General features: G+C 38.4%; 1 protein-coding gene and 1 non-coding gene across 2 annotated transcripts in view; both read left to right on the plus strand.

Moving 5' to 3' along the window:
• Positions 1-15,811, plus strand: part of LOC137502396 (zinc finger protein 782-like) — a 68,089-nt gene that overhangs the window by 16,058 nt on the left and 36,220 nt on the right. The window lies entirely within an intron of this gene.
• TRNAS-CGA (transfer RNA serine (anticodon CGA)) lies at positions 6,453-6,526 on the plus strand. Its single transcript has one exon. It is a non-coding gene; the product is annotated as a tRNA-Ser (tRNA).

The raw sequence follows: 15,811 nt of genomic DNA on the forward strand, positions 1-15,811 counted from the left end.
TTGCCTTAACCCTTTCAGACCTGAATTTTTCCCATCTACATATTTTTTTGAGAGACATTGGCTTCTGAAGGGATGTCCATAAACATTAGCAAACATTTAAAAAAATTGTTATTGACATTTATGGGATGTCCATATTCATGTACTATCTGCACTAATAGGTGCTGTCACTTGTGTTCAGCCACTTGAATATAATTTACAGCTTGAACAGTAGATCATCATAAGATAACTATAGAAATGGCAACATCTCCAACATAGGCATCATTAATTACTTGCCATTATTTTCAGACATCCTATGAAATCCACCAAAACAATTACGGTCCTTGTTGAGGCACAGATGTACATTGCATTTGTTGCATCGGAAATGCGATCTCCCAATACAGCCCCACTTCTTACATATTCCTGCCTCTTTCTGTTGATTGTGCTGAGGCACATGATCAGTTAGATCCTTTTGAAACTTCACTGTTGGGCGTATCTCACCTCTTCTTCTCCATGTTGGTGCTGTTATTACTTCTTCTTGTTCAAGCGATTGTTTTCCACATTTCTTTGTATATACCGCTTTACCAACTTTCAGAAGGCCCTCTGCAACTCGCATGTGAATGTGAACCAGATACATAACTTGCTTTTTAGGTACACCAGATAACTCATAGTCTCTCCGATATTCAATCCAGCTGTTACACAGAACTAAATCCACGGCATGAAAAAGCATTCTCAGAATCCAGTTCCTTGACCTGATATAAATTCGGTATAGGCTGATTAGTTGATCAAGGAGATCTGCTCCACCCATTCCATAATCATATAGTTTCACAATTTCAGGGTGTGTAACATCGACATGCTTGCTTTTGAATCCCATCTTAGAGTTCTATCTTTTGTCCCGATACCAAGAAACTTGGAAACAAATACAACAAAATGATTGTCCATCCCCTTGACCATCACCACATCATCATTAGTAACAAGGTGATCACTATGACCTTTTCCTTTCTTCTTTGCATCACTGTCAGATATTACAGGTGGACTAGCATGTACCTGCTGCCAGTATGTTGTTACTTGTTAGAATGCGGAACAAGTTGTAAGTTGAAAAGAAGTTGTCATAAATTAATTTCTGACTATGGTTGTGAATTCAATTTGATAAATGCAGTACCATGGCTGCCCCTAGTCCTAACTGTTGTACATTATCCTGATTTAGGACCCTTGTGCTGCCCTGATATAGTAAGAAATCGTACGCTAAACCACTTTTGCCACATGGAACAAAAATTTTGAACCCCCAAGGGTAGGGCTTACCCTGACGTACTGTCTCACTGAAAAATGTCCTCTGAAGGGAACCATCCGCTCTTCGATACATAAGTTATCTTCTAATTGTAACTGCAAGCAGCAATCACGTACAGCAATGTAAAGAGGGTGTACCTTGAACAGTTTATCATTGCAATCATCAGGTCTATCTAAATTGTTCACGATATGCAAGTTGTTGTGCAATTGGAGAATCTGTCACGGGTCCTGTTATCTAGAAATATTGATATTCCAAGTGTGCTGTCCCAGAAATGTCTTACTCTAGGAAACTGCAAGCAGCCAACAGCAATATGCAGAGCAAACAAGACCTGAATCTCATGGCTTGTAGCTGGTTTGAAGTTGGTTATGATGTTCTGCAGAGCACAAATATTAATACACCATGCAATCTTATCAGAATCAGACAGTTTTATATACTAAAGGAACATTCATCACATTTCCCTTCTGGGGCCTCCCATTCAATGTCAGAAATAACTAATGAACTTCAGCGCCACCTATTGTCCTTCTTTTGCAGTGATAAAATTTGCATATGTTTCATGAAATGATCCTTAGGTCAAAATTTCATCCTCTTCATCTTCTCTCCCTTCATCACTTGATACGTGCTGAGTTTTCTGTTGATAGTCGACTCCAGTTCTCAGTGAGTGTCTAATATTCTTATCATGATGAATTACATTTTCTTCATCACTGAGGAAGTCATCCACATCAGATACTTCACCTGCTTCCAACAAATCCAGTATCTGAGATGCATCCAAGCATTTGTCACTTGTGTTAGATGGACCTAAAAGAAATAAAACCTTGTAATTATATCCTGAATAAGAAATAAAGCAGTTATAAGCTATTCAGATTTAAATAATTTACTTCACTAGAACCACGAGTAATTCTGCTATGTTTACAGTTTCAAATATATTCACTATTATATCTAGACCTAATATGTGATAATTATTGTTACAGGCAGTTACAACAATCACTGTATTTTATATCATGCTTATAAAAGTCATTTATACTGTCAATGTATACTTTATGAATTGAAAAGTAATTGAGGTTATATATCCCTTAAGTAAACAAACCTTGAACAGGATGGACATGATCATGTACATACTGTTTTATACACAGATGACACATCAATGGAAGGTTACCCAGTCAAACTATACCCATCTAATCATTATATGTGCAATTTACTTTAAATATTAATAGTTCTAAACCATACAACAATGTTAATTTACTAATATAATCGAGAAATATAGACGTCTTATCTGATGAATTCTCAGCCATCAGTGCAAGCTGATGCTCAGTTATTCCTCTACTTCCATGAGTCCCTGATAGATGTACTAAGTTACCAAAAGCAGAAGCGGGGAAGTGAATGAACATGGACAAGCCGTTTCAGAAGTTGTAAGTAGACTTGAATCATTAGAAAAAGAATGCTGAAAGCTGTGTATATGATCATGGACACTGGGTCCAAAAGAGGTAAACCAGATTCCATTCATACTTTGCACTTGTAACTTGATGCCATAATTTTAGCGATGGACATTCTTATCGTTCATGTTAATATAGTCCAATTGGATATTTCTAAAAATGTTTTAAAGATATCAATGTAAGACTGCACTAACATTAACCATTATTCTCACACATAATTTTTAGATGTGTTTTAAGTTTGTAAATTGTCATTTGTGAACTTGCAACCAGTGTCCGCATTTTTATAACATACCATACCTGTTTCTATATGAAACACTTCGACTAGAATAATCAGGACCCCGATTTTCATACTTTAGGCATGAGATCACTGCTGATGATGCCGATGCATTGAGTGAAACATGTCCCATTAAATTAGTATGACTAGATGTAAATCTTAATTTTTAAGAACCCAATGTGTATTGAATAGGTGAATCTCAATAAACTTTCTTATCATTGATACATTAATGTACATTTCAATACGGACCAGTCATGAGATTTGCAACATGCTATGTGAAAGCCAACCAGACTTCTTATAAGTTAAACAAATACCTCAACCTAAAGGTATGAAGAGCATTATAATGCCAATAAGCACAACAAGCTATCACATGATAGATAAAGGGCATCAATTCATAACTATCGAACAGGATCTTACAAGTATCAAGAGTAGGCAAAGGGAAATAATGAATGAATTAGAAAGCATTTATATATATTTGGACCAATACTATAACAAAGACCTAAATCTGAATGATCGAAGTAAAGAATCTCTTATACAAGATTTTACCCAAATTGTTACAATCACGAAATTTGAATCAAAATAAAATTCTAAAAAAGCTCCCATCATTCCATTAAAGGTAACTCCCTCTGTGTCTGCCCCTACCAACCTCCTACAGCAAACAGCACATAACCTCAGCTCTCTACCCATCTTGTCTCCTCCACACCCTTTCCCTCAATTCCACACATATACAATACAAGAAGTGCAAGTGTCATCTGTTCTGAGGTTGCAAAGGCAACTAGTTCACACCAGAAAAGTCGAGGGGGTAAGGAAATGTATACGCAGCGTTTTTCATCAAATTTAACCCTTTTTTTCTCTGATGTTCTAAAATCCTTGTACCCTCCTCTCATTACAGTTTCATCACCACACTTCTCTCAATAGCTGATTCAACATTCAAGTTGTAGCCAACTTGAAGCGCGAGCATTCCCATTTGACCAATAGCACACATCAGCTACTAAAGACACACACGGCAACACACAGTCGTGAACCTTTTTTCACTTTTTCAACAAGAATAAGAAGACTTACAAATACGGGCTTGATAACAATAATGACTCCATCAGTCACACAGATGTGCACTCTATGATAACACTACAAGCTTCCTGCAAGTATATTCAATGTCATCCTTCAATGATTAAACTACTTACTGTTCATGGTAACCATTCTATGACTTCAAATTGAGTTGCCTTGAACTAGATTCCATTCATACTTTGAACTTGAAACTTGAGGCCATAATTGTAGCCATAGCCTCTATTATTGTTTATGAAAATATAGATAGATTGGCTATTCTAAAAAATGCTTTAAAGATATCAATGTAAGTCTGAACCAACATTAACAATTATTCTCGCACATATTTTTAGACATGTCTTAATTGTGTAAATTGTCATTTGTGAACTTACAACAAGTTTCCTCATTTTGATAACACATGTTTCTCTATGTAACGATTTGACTAGTGTAAACAGGACCCTGTTTTTATCCTTTACGCATGAGTTCACAGCTGATAATGCCCATGCAATGGACGAAACATGTCCCATTAAATTAGTATGACATGATGTAAATCTTAATTTAATAATAATAATGTTATTTGTTTTACGTCCCACTAACTACTTTTTCGGTTTTTGGATATGCCGAGGTGCCGGAATTTTTTCCTGCAGGAGTTCTTTTACATGCCAGTAAATCTACCGACACGATGTTGACGTATTTGAGCACCTTCAAATACCACCAGACTGAGCCAGGATCCAATCTGCCAATTTGGGGCCAGAAAGCCAGCGCCTTAACCGTCTGAGCCACTCAGCCCAGCAAAATCTTAATTTTAAGAACCCAATGTGTACTGAATAGGTGGATCTCAATGAACTTTTGTAGCATTGTTGAATTAATCTCAGATAATTTGCAAACAATATGCAGCTACTCTCTATACCTTGTTTAATCTTGCAACTTTTGTTATGAACAGATCATCATGCATGACTGTAAGAAGCATTAGTGGCATTTTGTGAATTGGGAGATGAATTTGATCATCACGTTTTCATTTTGGGCTACTTAAGGGATTCAACCATATAGGAGCATGGCAGCAAACTGTCTTGTTGGTGATTACGTTCATTTGTAGTCGTCTGGACACTAATTCAGCAGGATTCTCCTATTCTTTTCTTTCTACAATATCTTCCCTAATGTTTCTTCTTTCTCATTGCACATTTGGTTAGAAAACATCTGTTCTTTTTAATTAATGTAATTGTAAATGTTAGTGTCACTCTCACTGATGTTTGTAACATTTCCTTTATTATTCATTGTGAAATTTATCTCAAATTTTTTTGTGCTGTACTATTTGTAACTTGTTGTGTCTTTTGTTTCAATACATCTGAAGTAGCCAATTCTTGTTCATACACTAGTGTCCTTGTATTGTCATGACTGCTTGTGTATTATTTATATCTTTCCCCCGTGAACCATCCATGGTATAACCCTTGTTGGCTGGCACTTGCGTATGTTTCTTCGATGATCATCTTTTATCCTTTGTAAGTAATTATACTAACCTATACATCACAGATTCACCTTGATTTTGTGTTTTGGAGAACTAGTTTGGTTCCATGAGTTTTCTGATCCCTTATTAAATGCTGCATGGAAACTTGAGTTCCTGGCAATAGGTCTGTTCGAGGAGTGTGGAATATGGGATCAGCAAGTGTTAAGTCTCTAGGATTGCTCCAGTATGAAAGGTGATGATCAGTTATTTTAGAAAGAACAAAGCAGTCATTGTTGAAAATGTGGTTCTTTTTCAGAAGCTCTCTAGCCAGGGTGAATTTGGTGAAGAAATTTTATGTAGTGATGTTCCTTCTTGTTTCCTCAATATCCTTGAAAGGTCTCAATACCACATTCCTTTCCTGGTTCACTTCTCTATGTCTGTTTACTGGTTTACGTTGTAAACTTCAGTGGGGCACACGTAAGCCGTGTCCAAATCAGAGATGAGCCACAGATTTATTCCATATTTTACTCTTGGTTTGGTAGGTAAGTACTACATAAAGGGGCATTTTCCCCTAAAGTGAACCTTTTGTTCACCCACAGTAACACTTTAGTTTGTTGTGAAACGAACTTGTCAAAGACATCCATTATTATCGAAAGCGGCTTTCAACCTATTAGGTCGTGTTACGTACATTTAGTACGTGATGAAGAGATGTTAAGTACAGAACAAAAATGGCCAACCAGACACCAGTGGGATCCGAACCCACAACCTCCCGATTTCGCGTTGGTTGGCCATTTTTGTTCTGTACTTAACATCTCTTCATCACGTACTAAATGTACGTAACACGACCTAATAGGTTGAAAGTCGCTTTCGATTACAATGTGGTCGTGAAAATATTCATTGACTTGGCCCTCAACGGGCAAATGAACGCACTCTACAGTGTGATGGTAGTAGTACCAGATCTGTAGCTTAGATCCTTTCCAACAGAACAAAGATGGCCTAGGCCACCATAGCTCAGTTGGTAGAGCAACCGACACGAAATCGGGAGGTTGTGGGTTCGGATCCCACTGGTGTCTGGTTGGCCATTTTTGTTCTGTACTTAACACCTCTTCATCACGTACTAAATGTACGTAACACGACCTAATAGGTTGAAAGTCGCTTTCGATTACAATGTGGTCGTGAAAATTCAATATTCATATATACGTTTCTCCATAGTATTATAAATATAACCTACTGCACCTTTCCTGCATCCAGAGCGGGTTGTGAAACAAATCCAGGCCAGTGTGCTCTGAGGGTGCGACGATTAATATTTTTAACGTGAGTTCCAAGAAAGATGAGAAGAGCTTTTCGACGAGTGCATTACATGCCAGTAATAATGATTGACGTTTCCATCCTACGAATCGTTGGTTTCCGCAAAAATATAATTTATGTTACTTCTTAAGTCTAAATATATTCAAAATGCTTAAGCTAATTGATGAATAGGAATCCCAATATATCTTAATCATGGCTGAACGGTCAGCGTACTGGCCTTCAATTCAGCTGGTCCCGGGTTGGATTCCTGGCTGGGTTGGGCGGGGACTGGGTGTATGTGTTGTCTTCATCATCATTTCATCCTCATCACTACACGCAGGTCGCCTACGGGAGTCAAATAGAAAGACCTGCACCTGGTCAGCCGAACCCGTCCTGGGATATCCTGGCACTAAAAGCCATACGACATTTCATTTCAAAGTCTTAAATTTGAGAAAAGAAATTGGAATTGAAGGAAAATTATTATCTCATATTAAATTCATTAAATCTCTTCTGATGTCGTAAATATGAATGTTGATAAAAAATATGTAGGCAGGTTCGATTCTGGCTCAGCCCAATGGTATTTGAAAGTGTTCAAATACATCAGACTTGTGTCGTTAGATTTACTGGCACATACCTAAAAACTTGCAGGTCTAAATTCTAGCACGTCGGCATCTTGAAAAATGGTTTGAAATGGGGATTGAAATTTTTGCACTTAGCAAATTAATTGTCGAGTTGAGTAGCTCAGGCGGTTAAAATGCTGGCCTTATCTTTCTTATTGTGCATGAATGTTGAGTATTCAGCATGAAAGCAGATTGGATCTTCAACACTTCTCAAACGTTCGAGTGTAGTTAGTAAGACATAAAGCGAATAATATTATTGCTCTCCCCCCCACTCGAAAGGAAGTCGAACTTGTTGCATTTCAATTAAACACACAAGCTTTTACGTTTTAATCTCTTAAGTGATATCAACAGTATTATGAGCTACTATAAGTCTCTAGAATTCAAATCTCTGAGCTCGAATTGTTACAACATAAAATTTACGGTTCCAAACACTAAAAACCAACAGTATGGTGCGCATCAGCTCACACGCTAGAGTCTTTGACTTTTGCCCTTTAGCTTTTAGCCCTTTTGCTATTTTGTCCTTTAGCCATTTAATACTTATGCACATTTGTCCTTTTACCATGTTGATCTTTAGCCCTTTTGCACTTTTGCAGTCACTCAGCTCCATGACCTGATATAACTTTTCAGCATTATGCCCCTATGAATAAAGCACATGTATTAAGCTTTACACCATCTGCCTAGTCCTATTAAGATAGTGTATATGGCCGCCATCCCGTTACAAGCTCAGCTCCTAAAGCCCATGGACCATGTGTCATCTAGTTGGGTTAAGCCTGGATTCGAATGTCAAACTCGAGTCTGTAACGCCCTTGTAAGGTTGAGCCGGGCAACAAATCTGTGCCTCTTAGCTTAAGCCAGCACTCTTGGACATCAAACTTTAGTCTGTAAAGCTAATGACCTTGTAAGGTTAAGCTTAGGATTGAATCCAGGGCCTGTATGTTAGACCTTGAGTCGAATCCGTGCCTGTTAGGTTAAGCTTACACTCTTGGCCAAGCCCTACTTTTCAAATTTTCCCCCCCAAAGTAAGGTCATGTGAGGTTAATCATTTTATTTAGGCATGATTATTATATTACATATGTTCTTCATCATTTATTGAAAACCTTAACTTAATGAACATTCGAGAATTTATGTCTCCCTCCCTATAAGTATCATGATCGAATAACTAAAAGTATGATCACTTTAGGACTTTAAGGAGATTTGTCAGTCTATCTTCACACATTATGGAAGACAGACTAATACTGTAATGGTTTTAAATATGCATGAATTAGATATGTTTCCTTAATTAGACAAGCTTGAGGTTGTTGAGTGAGCACAGATAGTGATTATGATCTTAAACTGAGCTGGTCGCCTCATGTGCTCAGTAATATACTCTCCAGAATGCAATATTCATTGCTACTTCCTCACTGATCATAAACATGAGCTATCGTCCCATTCTGCCGCTTAACAAGGCTAGACTATTTCCATTGAGCACTATCCGCTTTCTAATATAGAGCATCCTTGGTCATTAAAGCCTATCATTAACACTCAGTCATTTAATTTACATCCACGTTCATTCTTTAAAACATGACTTATTTATATATCATAAGTTTAGTCCCTAATGTACATGAATAACATTTAGGTGACAATTTATATACTTCATTGACGAAATTAAGCAAGGTGAGGTGTCATATTCTGTAAAAATTCACAATAGATTGCATTGTATCCATCCCAATTAATCTTTTAGGTTCTAAGTTAAACAAATTGGTCCATGATTTTTAACACTTAATTGTTAGTGCACTATGCTCTTAATGAAATTCAAATAACTGAAGACTTAAAATATCAACACATTTCAACTGATAGAACTAGACTCATGTTCATAAAAAGAGAGAACACCTTGAAAGACTAGAGATAGGAAGTTCATATTCGCAGGACCTGTTCAGTAATATGTTCTGCAGAAACGATTAGCATTTCAGTCACCCAGTTTCGGCATCTGCCCCGTTCCCTAGTAGGCATTAGGTCCTCAAGGGGCACTGATAACTTATATCATGTGTGATGGCATCAACACGTATAAGGCACGAATGGTGTCCTGGGTTATAGCCATCCATGCTTCATTCACCTGGTTGCACAGTTCATCTTTGGTGGTTGGCAGTGGGTCACAACACCGCACCCTCCCATTCACCATATCTCATTCATTTTTGATTAGCGACAAGTCCGGTGATCGGGCGGGCCAGGGCATCAGTCTGACATCCTGTGACAACAAGAGGACATGTGTTCGAGCAGCAAAATTTGGTCGCGCATTGTCCTGCTGAAATATGGCATCTGGGGTGTCGTGCAGAAAGGGTATGGCTACGGGTCGCAGGATGTCATTCATGTAGGTCAAGCTGGTAACAGTGACCTGGACACGCACCACCCGTGATTTTTGCTTGTACCCAATAGCACCCTATACCATAAAACCTCTCCCCCTCTCTGCGGCGAACCAGAATGTGGCCGTCGTTTTCAAACAAACAGAACCTGGATTCGTCCGAAAACACTATCTGATGCCATTGCTGACGTCGTTCTGTACACCGATGCACTCTAGCATGCTTATGCACATTAGTCAATGGTAGGCGGAAAAGTCGACAAGGCGCCGGGAACCCAGCTCATAATAAACACTCCTGATAATGTACGATGTGTTACACTGTTCCACTGTTGCACCATTTACGAGGAGGACACAGATCTTTGCTTCAATGCCATTCTCATGGGGCGGTCTTCACGGGGTCGTGCGACCAGGTCCATCTCATCGTGTTCCTTTTTGATATTTGCCTTACGTTCCACTGACACAGATAGGTATCATGGCGACGATGGGATAGTGAAGGCCTAAGAGTGGGAAGGAAGCGGCCGTGGCGTTAATTAAGGTACAGCCCCAGCATTTGCCTTGCGTGCAAGTGGGAAACCACGGAAAACCATCTTCAGGGCTGCCGACAATTGGATTCGAACCCACTCTCTCCCGGATGCAAGCTTACAGCTGCGCGACTCTAACCGCACGGCCAAGTCGCCTGGTCCGTTGTGTTCTATGGCCTTCTGTGAACGTTCTATACACACCCCTTGCTATGCCGACACACTTCTTCACACACGAGCAGCAATTTCCCGGATAGGTGCATCACGTTCTATCATGCCAATAGTGCGCCCTCTTTCAAACTCACTAATTTGACAGTACTTTTCTTGCATCTGGCTGCGAGGCATCCTGCACATCTGAATTAGTCACACTGATCCATTACCGTCTGTTTATAGCGACAACGAGACCCGCAGGCACAATTTACCAGTTGGTGGTGGTCCGCAGAGATATCGATCTGGACCTTGAACCTGAGGGTCGACATGGTTCAGGTGCTATTCTTTTCTTCAGAACGTACTAGTGCATATGTCCTGCGAATATGAACTTCCAATCTCTAGTCGTTCAAGGTGTTCTGTATTTTATGGACATCAGTGTATTTCAAACATTCACAAAATTTACTAAACGCCAGTAAGTAGATCAGAAGCGATAAGAATCTGTAACAACACAAATTAATCAAAAAGCGCCAGGAGCAGATGACCTTGGGCTACAAACATCCCTGTGTCTATTTTTAAGCAAAATGACTATGCAGCAGAATGTGCAAATTACCGTCCAATTTGCCCCCAATTTTATATGAGAAGATCCTTTAGAGTAATCTTCATTATTGACTGGGTGAACTCGTCAGCATTATTGCTAATCAGTGCACCTTCATTAAGGGTGCTTCAAAATCTTGAGCAATTGTCACTGCCAGAATGCTAATTGAAAAGCACTGACAGCGTCAGCAGGCAGTGTACATTGCCTTCCTTGAATTTGAAATGGTGTTCCACACCGTATGATCTGGTCTGCACTCTTCACCATGGGGTACCAGAAATGCTTATAATTTGTATCGAGATGCTACACACAAACGCCAGAGGTTGTGTATGTTGTGCTGTCAACGTCTCGGAGAGCTTCTCAGTGAAAGTTGGTGTGTACACCAATGTTCCACTTTGTCCCCATTGCCCTTTTTCCTCAACATGGACACCACCACATAGGACCTGCAAAGGAGTGTTCCGGGGACTTTCTTATATGCAGATGATGTTGCACTTGCTGATAGACCCAGAATGGGACTGCGGCTTTAAGGTGAAGATTGGAATACCTGTTTCTCACAATACGACCCTAGAAAAAACGAAAAGAAGAGTGACCGGGCGAGTTGGCCGTGCGGTTAAGAGCGCGAAGCTGTGAGCTTGCATCCGGGGGATAGTGAGTTCGAACCTCACTGTCTGCAGTGCTGAAGATGGTTTTCCATGGCTTCCCATTTTCACACCAGGCAAATGTTGGGGCTGTACCTTAATTAAGGCCACGGCCACTTCCTTCTCAATCCTAGGCCTTTCCTATCTCATCGTCGCCAAAAGACTTCTCTATGTCGGTGCAACATAAAACAAATAGAAAAAACAGAGTTACCTGGAGTCATCCGAACTATCTAATGGCTCCATCCAAGTTGATTCAGGTATCTACGATCTTGCCAATCGACTAATAAAGGGGTAGTTGTTGAAGCGTGAATTATAATGAAGACAGAATGGATGGGATAGAGGGAAGTCACAGGCACACTCTGTGACTGAAGGAAGGCCAGAATATACTGCATGGTACTATGTCTTGTTGCTGTGTCGACAGACTGAGAAAGGTAATGAGTAGCAGTTATACAACATGGGAATATCTATACTCCGTAAGTTGTCCAGCAAATGGGCATCGCACCTGTCACTCGTGAGCCATAAGATATGTCACCAATGGTATGGTCATATCCTTTTGCAGTAGCTGATGCTGTTGACAATTTCACCCAATCCTTTGAAATTACTTTGCAGTGTCCATATGGACCTACGATAAAAAAGACATTGGAAATAAGATACACAAATTTAAAATTAGAAATGCTGCTCGGATTGGTAAAATTTCTGGGCATATATGAAAGTCAGTTGGTTGAGATATAGAACCAAATCTGCCGTGCTCAGTTGATTAGTGTATGTATGAAGAAGCTATACCAGATGAATGAAGATTTAGTGTAGTAGCACCCAGTGTATAAAGAAAATGTGATAAACATAAAGCTATTAATTACACACTAGTCATCTTGACTGATGTTGCATACAAGCTCTTGGCATGCATTCTTTCCGATTATATTATACCCATTTACGAAATTACCAACTGGTTCGATAGAAGGTTTTTCAGGTTTAGGAAACATTATTCCACTGAGGCTCATCTTATAGATTCCAGCAAGATACTGCAGGTACATTAGATTCAGGAGGTCAAATGTATCACGAATGACATATCTAAGGCTTTTGATACGGTAGATCTAGGGAGACTACTGACAAAATTTAGTGCAGTTGGCCTAGATGAATTAGTGACTAAATGGCTGGCCAAATTATTAGAGTAAACATTAAAAAATTGAGAATTGGACACATAAGATGTTACCAAATTTTAAGTTGATGACTTTAGTACGTGGTATGCATCCCCTTAGGTTTCATGAGTGACTTGATTCGACTGGGCATACCCTCAGCCAGTATTTTTTACTGACTCCAAATCATCATCATGAAACCACATCTGAACGAGCTTGTCAATCAAGCCAATTTTTGTCATTATAGTTGTTTTATTTGGATTTTCTTGGCTATCGCCCAAAGATTTTCTATGGGGTTCATGTTTGGACTGTTTCTAGGCCAATCAAGCACTTTAAAATTCTTTTCCCTTAAAATATCCATTACTTTTTTTGGCTTTGTGGCAAGGGGGCCCATTTAGCGATAACGTAAATTCACTTTGGTCAAACCACTCTTGCAGACGGGTTCTTAATACTATACTGTTCACATCTCATAATCGTCCACAGCTGTGCCAAGAAAACACACTCCACACTATCACTGAAGTTGGATGCTTCACTCAATCTGGATGGAATGCTTCTCCTTGTTTTCTGACATATTGACTTGTCTCTTCTTCGAGAGTAAATACCGATTCGTCGCTAAAACAAACCTGGAATAAATGAAACAAATAAGCCTAGCACTAAATGCAATAAGCTGTACAGTTCCAAAGAAAAATTTCATGCTTGTACTGTACTGTATCGTTCTTAGATTGGTTTAAAGTGGAATAATGAATGATAATTTACAATTACAGTAATTGTCATGGAATTGCCTTTTTCCAGTCATCAGATGACCAATTCTGGAGGGTCTTGGCCCACTGGAACCTCTTTGCAGCCATAGAAGGATTAATCTTTGGTTTTTTCGAGGTCGTCTTGCTTTCATTCCAGTATTAAACAGCTCTCGTCTCACAGTCCAAGCTGATACGAATGACCCATACTCTTCTAATTTCTTACGTAAATCCGAACTAGTAGCCTTGCGATTGTTTAGTGACAAATTAATCAGTTTTCGCTTACTCCTTGGGGTTGGTTTATTCTTTGGCCCGCAGTTTCCAACACGTTGAAATTTTGTCTTCCTCTTGTCTTCAAATTTTTGTAAATTCTGCTAACAGATTGCTGTGATATTTGCAATCTAGAAGCTATCTATTGCTATGAATAATGTTTCTCAACAAGTAGCTCTCTAACAATGCCTATCTTTCTCTCCATAACCTCAGAATTTGACAGTTATGTAGAACCACTCTTAAAAAATAACAACTGAACTCGTGAATAGTATCAGTAATGCACGTATCTTGCGGAATGCACAGTCTTAATGATAGGTCACATTATTTGCTTCCATACAGCAACAATATGCTGAACATGAGCACTAACAAAATGACAAAAAGCCATGTGAATAATGATATTACATTGTGGTTCTCACTGTAGCCACTATATGGAAAAGAAATACATTGGTGACAAAAGAGATATCCCAAGTGGTAACTTTACCACCAAACATGATCAAGGATTAGGCTATAAAGGTCGGTAATTTACATAAAGATAGAAATTTATCTTTTACCTTAATAATGTGACCACGTCTGGTGTATTTATAGACAATAGAACTCGGAGCATGAGAGTAGGTGAAGCTTTATTTGATCCTGTAACAATTATGGTATGGGGTCCCAAAGGGCACTATTATGAGACCTTTATTTTCTTATATACATAAACAATATGAATAATGATCTGAAATAAGAGATAAGACTCTTTGTAGTGATTAAGTGTTAGGATTGTAAGTGACTGCAAAAAGACCTTGACAATATTCTAAGATGGACATCGGTTAATGTTATGTTGCTAAACGGGGTGAAAAGTCAGGTTGTGTGTTTCACAAATAGAATGAGTCCTCTCTGGCTTAATTATTGTGTTAATGAGGTGATGGTTTCTCGTGGGGTTCTCTGTAAGTACCTAGGTATTCATAATAGGGATAGATGTTCATTGTGGTTATCACATAAACATGATTGAAGGTAAAATTTACAGATCTCTTAATATGATCTAGGATGGTAAAGGAGAGGGCATATAAATCTCCAGCAAGTCAGTAATGAGAGTATGAAACCGTTACCAGTATTAGTTGATTAGAGAACGGTAAATAATCCACAAAACAGCTTATTTCTTATGAGTGATTTCTGACAACAGAGATGTTGCAAAGTTTTGGCTGGGAAAACTTGGAGAAAGGAGATGAGCTGTTTGATTAAGCAGTATATTCTGAGATGTCATTGGAGAAATGGCTTGGAATGACATTAGTTGATGAATAAATTTTAGTCATGTTCTTTAAATATAGGAAAGTTCACAACAGGAAGATAACTTGGAATTCAAGGGGCAAATTTTTGGCATATGTTCACTTATAGGAAGATGATTTAGTGATTGAAATAATTTACCAATGAGTTGTTTCATACATTTTCACAATCTTTTTCTACATAAACAACGGACAGCCGTAAATGCTGTTGTTTGATTGATTCAGACATTGATTGATTTATGCTTTTTGCTCTTAATTTGATGTTCAGAGAGGGATGATAGATATTTCTATGTTTATGATTTAAGCATTGTACATTTGTTGGAAAAATGGTAGGAATAATGTGGGATTATTTGATATTACAGTGAAATGTTTTGGGAAAGAAAGTATATAGGAACATGGAAATGAACAATGAGTTGACAAGTCAAGTCATGTACTGAAAGATGGAAACAGGAGAATATGAATATAAGAGGATAAAGAAAATAGCTGGTCATTGTGGAAATATGGGTCAACAGAAAGAGAATGAGAAGCAAGGAGGAATGGTATTGGGTAATGATTTGGAGATAGTAATTATTATTATTATTATTATTATTATTATTATTATTATTATTATTATTATTATTATTATTATCGTGCAGTCCAGGTGAAAGGTCGTGTTTGTATACAGTGCTGTGAGACTTTCAATTTTGATGTGGAAAGTGACATTATTGAGGTACAGTTCAGTTACATTACTTAATACTAAGTTAAGATCTTTGAATGGGCATCATCAACATTTCACTCAAAACCCGTATACGAGTATAAACAGTGTTTGCTTGCTTG

This window comes from Anabrus simplex, chromosome 10, assembly GCF_040414725.1.
Source record: "Anabrus simplex isolate iqAnaSimp1 chromosome 10, ASM4041472v1, whole genome shotgun sequence".
NCBI classification, from domain to species: Eukaryota; Metazoa; Arthropoda; class Insecta; order Orthoptera; family Tettigoniidae; genus Anabrus; species Anabrus simplex.